This window comes from Nanorana parkeri, unplaced genomic scaffold (assembly GCF_000935625.1).
Source record: "Nanorana parkeri isolate BGI_ZX_2015 unplaced genomic scaffold, ASM93562v1 scaffold308, whole genome shotgun sequence".
NCBI lineage: Eukaryota > Metazoa > Chordata > Amphibia > Anura > Dicroglossidae > Nanorana > Nanorana parkeri.
In genome coordinates, this window is record NW_017306576.1 from 525,565 (window position 1) to 536,321 (window position 10,757).

The window sequence follows — 10,757 nt, forward strand, 5'->3', positions numbered from 1 at the left end:
TATAATCATTAGCAAATGCCTGACATGAACTTTTAGATAAAAGTAAATGTTTAAAGTAAAATTGAATTTACATAAAATCAAGTTATAACTTTACACAATTAGTATTTGTTAAAAATAAGTCAAGGCAACTGGAGCTCCAGTCAAGTCAAGGCAACTATGCTATTTTTTACAGATATACCATGACCTGGATGAATGAGAACCTTCACAGACATTATACACAATTAAATGTATTTTTTAATGCAACTAGTGTAAGTACAAGATTTGAATTGGTATTAGCCTCTTGCAATCCTCTATACAACAGCCTGGAAGAGGGAGGGGCAGAGCTAGGAGCCAATCAGCTGCGCTACATAAAAATTAGCTAACAAAGAGCGTTCTTATAGGAGGAGAGAACAGAGTGAATAGACAGATGACCTCATCAGTCCCCTGCTGTTCTCTCACTGTCTAGTCAATAGACTGGTGGAGAAGAGAGGACTCCATTGGATTTCGTAACTGTAAGTGGTATCATCCCCCTGCAGAGGAAGGGTGGATAATGTCATGATCTCCACCTTGTGCAATCAGAGAAAACCTTGTATTCATTTAAAAAATACAAGCCATTTTCTGAATGGCAAAGGTGTTTGTTGAGCAAGTGACTCCCTGGGCTCAGTCTGCAAACGGACAGCCACTGGAGCCACAGCTGGAAGATCACAAGGAACACTGTATGTAGTATGGACTATCACAGTGCTTTTCAGCATCCTCAACAGAACTCTGGAGATCAGATATACTTTTGATACTTACATTGAGCCAAGCTGGACCAATGTTCCCCCCCAAAACATTCCTGGAGTTCCACTTTAAAAACTTGGATGCAGAATTAACATGCCTGTACAGATATTTTATAATGCATTTAGATTTCAGTGGTCATCTATATATATAATGAAATGTGAGTAGCATCAAGAAACAAGGCCCATACATATACAAATCAAATCTGCTGATATCAATTTTGATCAAATTATCATCATCATGTAGCCAGGGGCGGACTGACAACACATGGGGCCCCCGGGCAATATAAGATTATGGGGCCCCCTTGTGCTCCGCCCATATACAAGCCCTACCCACCCACAAGCTCCACCCACATATACATTGTTATGTTACAGAATTAGTTCAAAATAGCAGGTCTATTCACTAAAAGTTGAACTTAATTGCAGGGGAATTGGTAGGAGAAATATAAATTATAAAACCAATATAGGCGAGTTGGAAAGTTAACTATTTTGACCTAGATTCTTCAGTTCTGCCAATTATCCTGGGTACATTTCCAGAGAACTGGTAGGAGAATTGACAGGGGAACTGAATAATCTAGACCTTAGATCAGAACCAATGCACAGCAGATCACAAACCAGAACCATTAAGCGGGCACTATTGGGGGGGCAGCAGGGCCAGCGCAAAGATTTTTGCCCTACATCGGAATGACCAGTCAGCATATCTGCATTAAAGTGACACTAAACTCAGGAGATAAACCTTAAAAATACATTCAAGTACCTTACCTATTAACATAAATGTATCTTATTTGTGTATCACTCAGCTGTAGATCCTCAAATAGTCTCTGAATTGGTGCTGACACTGTTCTTCTTTCTGGAGGGGGGCTACTCTTGTTCCCCATGGTCCCTGTGTGTTGTAAAGTAGCCACCACTCCAAGCTCACTCCCGGGATGGACTACAATCTCCATACAAATTAGCAAACTGAATGTGAGATTGTAGTCCATCACAGGAGTGAGCTTGGAGCGGTGGCTACGTTACAACGCACACAGGGACCATGGGGAACAAAAGTAGCCACCCACCAGAAGGAAGGACAGTGTCAGAGATGATTTGAGGATCTACAGCCGAGTGATACACAAAGAAGATACATTATTGTTAATAGTTAAGGTACTTGAATGTAAGTTGGTTTCAATTTGCAATAGCCAATAGCAAGCTGGCTATTGCCCCCTCCCTCTGCTGCTGTCAGTCAGCAGACGAGGACCTGATGGAGAACTTCAGGTCCACCTCTGCTGATGGCAGCAGCAGTGGGCAGGTGCAATAGCTAGTCTGCCATTGGCTATTGCAAACTGAAATAAAAGGCTGCCTGCAGCTCCTCTGGCTCCTTTCTCAATATCTGGCGGCCGGTGTTTACCGACTGTCCGATCTATGCGTTGGCAGTAGCGTGCGTGGGACACTGGGGCCCCCCACCACTCCGCACCTACCTCTCGATGGCCCGCAGTGGTGTAACCAGAGTAACGGGCGTCCGGGGCAGAACAAAATTGTGCGGCCCCCCCCCGGTGATATGTGGGGGTGTACAGGTATTTAAAGGGGTTCTAAACCCTCCCTATCAAGCAGTAGATATAGGCAAAACGTTTTTAAAAAAACGCTTTAACAGCGCTTAACACTTACCTTGTTTCGGCTGCGCACTCCCGTCCGAGAAAACGAGACTGATCCGGCGGCCGCAAAGCATCTTGGGGCGGGCGCATGCGCAGTTTGGATTCTAGGCCGGGAGACGAGCAGAGACGCAAGGTAAGTCTATGGACGCGTGCACCCGCATGCAGACACCGCTGGATCAGTAGTGCCTGTAAGCAGAGAGAAGTCAGCGCTGGATCGGAGAGCTGCCCCACCGCTGGAGGGACAGATGAAAACATGAGGAAAGAAGAAGATCCGATTAAGAGACATCATTTAAGGTAAGTGCTTTCATTAACATGGGGGAGGGGGAAAAAATGTATCCTGAAATGTCACTTTAATATGAAAAAGTTTATTTGAAAAAAATCAAACATCAAAAAAGTGAATCATCAGATTGCATCTTCCCATTAAAAACCTTTGACAACGTTGTCCAAAACCAAAACCATTCACACTCCCACTCATACAGACGGCCCCCGCACACTTGCTAAATAATGGAAAATCACTGTTGCTGGATCTATCACTGACTCTGTGGAGGGTTTAGAGGGTTAATGAGGACAACAGAAAGTCCACGGACACTAATCTGTCTTATTTAACCTAAAATGTAATTCCTTAGACAAATGGAAATTCCTGACTTAGTTGTACTAATCCCCTTCCTCTAGGTAGAGTATAGTACATCCAAAAGTCTTCAGCGATATCCACCAATGTTGGTCTCCTCAGAGTGCGAGTAATGACTTTCTGCTGTCCTCATTAAGGGCCCAGTCACACCATCAAGAATATGTTCCAGTGCGTTCGGCCTCTGGAACACACTGGCGGTGCATTGAACTCAATGGCCCTGCAGCCCGCTGTGCGATTGCTGGCACCCGAATGCGTGGCACATTAGTGCCTGCGTTCCGATCCAATGCGATCTGCCAAAAATGCTGCAAGCATGCCCCCTCCCGCCCCAAAACAAAGTGAGCCGGCCAGGTTGCCTTCCAGTGCGTTCCAGAAGCTGAACGCACTGGAACGCACTCTTGATGATGTGATAGGTCCCTCACCCTCTATACTCTCCATGACCTCCACAGAGTCAGTGATAGATCCAGCAACAGTGATTTTCCATTATTTGGGAAGTGTGCGGGGCTGTCTGTATGTGTGGGATTGTGAATGGTTGTGGACAACGTTGTCAAAGGTTTTTAATGGGAAGATGGAATATGAACTTTCACTTTTTTGATGTTTGATTTTTTCTATTAAACTTTTCCATATTAAAATCACTAAGGCCTCCTTCACACCAGATGCAGTGCGTTTCGGCCCGATTCTGGCCAGAACGCACTGCCTCGCATTGCGGCCGGCTAATTTTTTTGTGGGGCAGCAGGGGGTGTGGTGGGCCATTGAAGTGAATGGCACCGTAGCCACGCCCTCTGGCCACAATGTGAACGGCCGCACGGGATCGCAAGGCACATTATGCCTGTGGTCAAAATGCTGCAAGTACTATTTTGCTCGCACCGGACCGCAGGCATAATGTGCCTTGCGATCCCGTGCGGCCGATCGCATTGTAGCCGTAGGTCGTGGCTACGGTGCCATTCACTTCAATGGCCCACCACACCCCCTCCTGCCCCACAAAAAAGTGAGCCGGCCGCAATGCGAGGCAGTGCGTTCTGGCCAGAATCGGGCCAGAGAGCACTGCATCTGGTGTGACTGAGCCCTAAAGCCGTTTGGTCCTGGTCCTCTTCAGTTCAAACCTGCTGAACTAAATGGTGTTCTTGTAATAGAACACAGAATAGTTGAAACTTTCAAGTTCAGCTATTCTGTGTTCTGGAATGGTGAGTAGTCCCTCAGCCGTCTGACACTGTCCTCCTGGCTGGTGTCAGTTTACACGGCCGGAGGAAGCAGCACGGGGAGACCGAGAAAAAAAAAAAAACATTAAATCACTCACCTTGTCACCGACGTGCTGGTCTCCGTCTCTCTCTGCACTGTGAAGCTTCTGCACGCTGGGTCCTCACGCCTGAGGCCCCCAGGGCAGCCCCGTTATTGCCTGTCAGGGCAGCCCATTATTGCAGGTAATTCTTTAATCCGCCCGCTTGTCACTGTGTCCCCGTCTGTGTCCCGCGGCTACCGCTATCAGTCTACCCACTGTGGGGGGGCCCTGCCGATCCCAGCAGGCAGCACGCGGGGCAAACAAAATGGCAAAGTGTAATGGGGGAGCAGGGGGACACGGGCCCCCTACTGGCCACGGGCCCTCGGGCCGTCCCCGACTGCCCGAATGGTCAGTCCGCCCCTGCATGTAGCTTAGATTTGTTCGGTAAAGTAACATACTGCCTTTTTGTATTATGTTTACTGGGTTCAGTGCTTAGTGCTTGGGATTTAGGCAGCTGTCATTCTTGGCATACTAGGGACGCTGAAAATTATAGTCCTGGGATTCCCTAACACGTGATCTTCCATGGCAACCAATACACTGATGGAGTCCTGTGACAGGGCCCATCCCATAGCGCTGTCTCCCCGGCAAGAGACACCTGCCCTTAGCTCCACACCCCACCAAGCTATGCGCTGCTGACCTGATAAATCATAAATCTTACAACATAGACCTTTGACACGTTTTCCCGAGTCCTTTCTGATCCACTTGGAATACATAATTTCCGGTTTTGAAAAAAAATAACAAACTTTACACTTCACAACCATATTCTGTCTTGTATTTATCTTTTCTTTCTTTCTTTGGTTGGAACCTCAACCCACTCCCTGATTCATTGTCCCATCAGTTCGTTGAGGTTTTGGCTTCAATTTTTGTCCTTGTTCTCTGTATTCTGTAGTTTGTGTTACTTCATACCTGCCTAATACATCCAGATTATGTTATGTCCTTACACATCGTTTGCAGCTATAAGTAGTTTTTATGACACTATGTAACTAGTTTTCATGCGAGTTACTTTTGTTGATGTGCTCACGTTTATGACTCTCACTCTGTGGATGTAGTATGTTTTCAATTTATACTGTTTTATTGAAAAATTTCAATTTAAAAAAAACTATCTGCTTAAAAAAAATACACTGATGGATGGGCCTCCCTGCAAGGTCTGCAGATATGAATTGTCCTGTACGGGCTTAGCAAGTGATCAGGACAGAGAGAGCTGTAGTAGAATGTAGTGTAGTAGAATGGTGCCAGCTTTAAGACAATAAGACACTAAATAAATAAAGGCATTTGAGAGAAAGATAACAGGGTAGAAACCTTGATAGTTACCACAGTTAGAAACATTTGAGTCATGTTCTTTTTTTTGTTTGCATGCTTCCAGTTCAGCATTAAAGCAAGGATTATCTTCATCTTTCCACATTAAAAAGCTCTAGGATGTCTTTCTAAATATTATGAATGATTTGCAGAGTCACGTAAAAAAGTACTGGTAGCTTCTGTTTCCTGTTATAATTCTAAAACAGTTTGGATATTGCACAGATACAGCCAAATCAGGGAGCCGTATATACATCTTGCATGTCAATGTTACATAGACCTTAAAGTGACATTAAACCCTCAGATTTTTTGACATAAAACAATACTGTAATGTGTGCCTTACTGTAATCCATGGTAGTTTTCCTTCTCTTTGCTGCTCTTCCTTTTAAATCCTCATGTCTTCTCATGCTTGGGGAGAACTTCCCATTGCAGCTGGGTGCCTCTTCCTGTAGTGCTGGCTCAGGTTGCAAACCTACACACAGACACCATGTATCCATTTCAGAGACAAGGCAGTCTGCTACAAAACAGAAGTTCTGCCCAGCATGAGAGCAGATACAGATTTAAAAGGAAGAGCAGCAAAGAGAAGGGAAACAACCATGGATTACAGTAAGGCACACATTACAATATTGTTTTATGTTAAAAAATCTGAGGGTTTAATGTCACTTTAAACTAGAATCCACCGTGCATAAAAAAAATTGCTACTCTCCACTCACCCTCTCTAATCTCCAGTGCTTTCCCTGACTTCCTCCTTGGCCCGGTGCCACTGGTCCTCTTCAAGCAGAGCGACATTTATGTTATTCTGCCCATTTCCATGTGAGATCAGCGCGTCGTTAAATTGCTCTCCTAGGGGGCACATCATAATGAGCCGGGGCTCACAGTAATACATGACTGAGTGATGCTCACACATGATTTCATGAGTGCTGCTCAGTTCTGGAAGAATGCCACTGGTGGAAACAGTACTGGTGACATCATGAACTGATTAGAAGACTGCAGGAAAATGGTATGTCTTTTTTTTTTACTTGAAAAAAAACCAACCTGGTAGGGCTTCAGAAGGTGAGGCAATGGTGCCAGGGGGGTCTAAATGCCAGTGTTCCGCTTTAAGATAGATGTAAACCCTAACTGGAATTTTTGTTTGGAAAAAAAGCACATTTATGATAAACAATAGTTGTGTTTTTTTTTTTTTTTTTTTTTTTTTTTTTTTTTTTTTTTTTTTAGTGTTTAGTGTTTTTAACCTTTTTTTCATCTCATAGCTGATGGAGCCCCCTTTTAGCCAATCCAATCTGCGTGATCTCCAGTGACAGCTTCACAGGGTGAGCTATCTAATGGGGCCATTAGCTAAACATACATGTATAATGTGCATCAACACAGCCACTAGTAGTGTCCATCAGGAACACATGTGAACAAGTGACAACTCAGAATAGCATTTGGTAGACAGGAGCAAAGCTTTGTCACCCCTTAACAGGAAGTGCTTGAATGAAGACCTTCAAAGCAGGAACATCAGGTAATATTTTATTAAAATATGCACATTTACAGATATCTAAAGCAACTTTTGAAATTACATTAACATGTTAAACCTTCTATCAGATTTTAGTGATTGGGTTTAGCCCTGCTTTCATTTTCGACAGTGCAAGACTTGCAACGGCACACTGACGATGCCAACAAAGAACTACACTAACTGATAACTGTCAACAAATAACAGCTTTTATCAAAACATTATTGAAAGTTCAAAAGTCCCTTGGTGGATTGATATATAATTTTAGTTAGATGTCAGTCATGCTTTGGTGCGTGAGACTTTTTTTCATAGTTGTGAACTTGCTGAAGAGTGTGAGAAAATGGTGAGAATGAGTTGGTTTTTAGGATCTAAAGGAATTGTAAGTATAGGTGTATGCTAAAGGAATAGCCAGATGGAACGACTTTGTTGACATTAGAAATAATTTGTCATATGAATCAAAAATGTGGAAAACTAATGCTGCGGCTCATGTGGCGTTAACAGAAGCAAAACAGATTGACATTCATTATGAAGTGAAGCAGATCATCCAGACTGGTGGTATATATATCCAAGCCAATGTTGGAAGAAAGCCGGCACTGTTCCTTATAGATAAGCAGGGCAATTCTTATAACATATGGAGTCTAATCAAAACATTGGCATCTGAGATAGAAAATGTACTGCTGTCTGTTAGCAGCCAATCAGTTTTTGCTGGAGTGCTGAAAAGCTTATGGCAGGCTTCCATATCAATCTTAATAAAACAGATTTTAAGGGTTATAGATAAGGTGTTAGCTTTGCACAGTCACTTTAAATTATGTAACTAATAAGCATAAAGAAAATTCCTTCCTTAAGGAAGTGCTATGTTTTTTCACTGTAATCATATTATAGAATTATATACTGTAATTATATATTGCACACTAAATATTTTTTTTAAATTACACAGAGTACAACTCAGACCTTAGATTATAATCCTATTTCTGTCTACATTTTTCTATCTGCCCTGTCCCTTTCTTGTTCTCATTAAATAGAAAATGCCAGTACCATTAGTAGCTTTAAATGCATTGTAATGATTAGCACTTAAAGGATAATCATGGAAAGGGATATAGAAAATATAAGTAATGTTGCTTTAGCAGAGTGCTATTTACACATGTGAATATACTCGCTATTACAATAATGTACTCTTGTAATACATTAACAACTCTAGTAAGTTATTAAATGGTGGATGTTGCAGTACAGAATACTTTTTTCTCCATTCCAGTTAGATCCTTGCCCCATGGGGCCTGTAGAACCTCAATATATAACATCTAAGTGCAGTTAGGGACCAATGGTGTCCTATGACATCCAAGCAACCTTTGCCAGTGCAGACTACAGTGTAGAGGGGTTAGAACCTGTGTCAACTCTTTATTGCTGTGTGTTCCACCATGTGGGCTATTTTTTATACTTCTCACTATTTTTTATAAAAAAATGTAGACATATATTCAATCTTTGGACCACTTCCAGTCTACCGAAAAGTACATCAAGTTGTGTGTCACCAATAAAAAAAGTAAAATAAAAAGAATGAAATGATAACAAAGAAAAACAACACTAATAATTTGTAGTAGATCATTACTTATATTCCAGGCTGGAGAAATAGGGTGTCAACTAGGTCTATATTATTATAGCTAAATGGGAACACAAGTGAATTCTGAACAATTGTGTCGGGTGTCGGGAAGTGAAGGGAAGCCTCCCTAACAAAGGGCACATACAGCAATCAAAAAGTTGATACAGGTTCTAATTATTCCAAACTCTTTCCACACAAAACTAATAAAAGGTTACTAGAATGTCACAGCAACTGGAGGCACAGTTGATCTCTAACTGCACTTAAATTTTATAGGGTGGAGCCGTACAATTTCCAGGAGCAAGGTTTCAGCAAAAACTTCAACACTGGTTTCTACAATAATACATCCATAATACACACCTGGACACCCCCATTGTAACAAAGTTTCCAATAGAAGCATTTTTTTCTAGCAGTGGGAACGGTTAAAACCTCTGTCAAGCAAGGATCAAGCCACAACTTTGACCCTAGTTTCTACAATATAGCATCAACAATATGCACCTAGATACCCTAGTGGTAACAGAGTTTCCAATAAAAGCAATTGTCTAGTAGTGGTGTAGGGACCCTGATGTAAGGAGGAGTATTACAAATCTAAATTTAGTGTTAGCAGCAAGGCTGTAGTCATCCTGAACTCTGATTGTTACCGTTATCTTGGATCATTGTTTTTTCTCTAAGCCCAGAACATTGTTTTGTTTCTGACTGCTACTTGTGAGTATTTTCTTGAGAAGATAGATTGAGAAGATACAATGTATGGGGTTATGTAGGATTTATCCTAATGATGTAGCCCGAGGAGTAAGATAATCATTCGGGGAGAGCTTCTAGAAGGGTCCTTCTCTCCCAGGCTTTTCCTAGAGAGGATGTGTTTGTGAAGGGTCTAGTCTTGACTCTTAGACCTTCTGCCCGAGAAAGATGTGAGTCCAGAGAACCTTGCCCTTCAGACCTGCTGCCTGGTGATGGTATAGCTCCTGAGAGGTCTAGTTCATACTGCCTCAGGAAGAAAGCTGAACCTAAAATACTATTGAGGAAGGAAATGTTTGCTGCTCTCTCCTAGAAAACTGAGCCAATTAAATATCAAAAAAAGACTGATGCAGTGGAAGTCTGTCTGTCACTGTTAATGAGTCTGGGTGCAGCTATAAGGCAAATTAACAGTAGGAAAGCTAGAAGGGCAATAAAATCCAGCAGGTTAACTTCAGATTTAGGTGTCTGACTAAAAAATGGTGGGTCATCACTCCTGTAGCACCAGTATCATTTATACAAATACACTGAGCAAACCTCCATGCAGACACCATCTACTCTGCCCAACACCCTGCATCTGCCATGGACTGCTTTCTGGCAAAATCAAGGGCTCAATGTCTCTCCATCTTGTGTCCCTTTGAATTGGCAGAAGCATGTTTTTGATTGAAAAATATACTTTATTAATGTAATAAAATATACAAAAACAAGCTATACAATCGGGGTACATTCTACCTCGTACTGCGACGCAGCGCATAAACACCACATAGCAATACAGCTCAATCACACAATAAATGACATTCGCACTGCGGCGAGATGCCTGACGTGTAGCGCAAGACAAGAGTCCTGAGCCCTCCACGTCATTCATGACACCGCATTACCCCGTACTAAGTCTGTGGTCCGTAGGATCCACATCAAATACCTTCAACTAAATAAAACTTCAATAAACCTTGCGGTGCGATGTCTGACGTGCGGAACTCGAGGTTCCTCACATCCTACATGGCGCCGCGACAACATATCAAGCATAAACATTAATCAACAACAAAGCAACAGGTGTGATGGGGGAGAGGGAAGAGGGGTAAGGGAGGGGGAAAGAGTTCACAGGCCCGAAGCTTTATTGAAGGACGAGAGACACAAAAAGGAGAGGGGGGAGGGGAAATCTTCTCAGACGTCCTCTTCCTCCTTAAAGTCCATGAGGTGATAGTCTCTGAGCAGACTGATAATCAGTCTGCGGCAGTCCTCAGTGGACATCCTCTCCCTCCGGAGGGTGAGGCGCTTCCTGGCGCACCAAATAGCGTCCTTGAAGCAACACATCACCCGCCAGGCGCCTCCGATTTCGTCTTCTGTAAAGGCGCCTCAAAACAG

General features: G+C 42.9%; 1 protein-coding gene across 1 annotated transcript in view; it reads left to right on the forward strand.

Moving 5' to 3' along the window:
- Positions 1–10,757, forward strand: part of AUTS2 (autism susceptibility candidate 2) — a 1,207,424-nt gene that overhangs the window by 379,949 nt on the left and 816,718 nt on the right. The window lies entirely within an intron of this gene.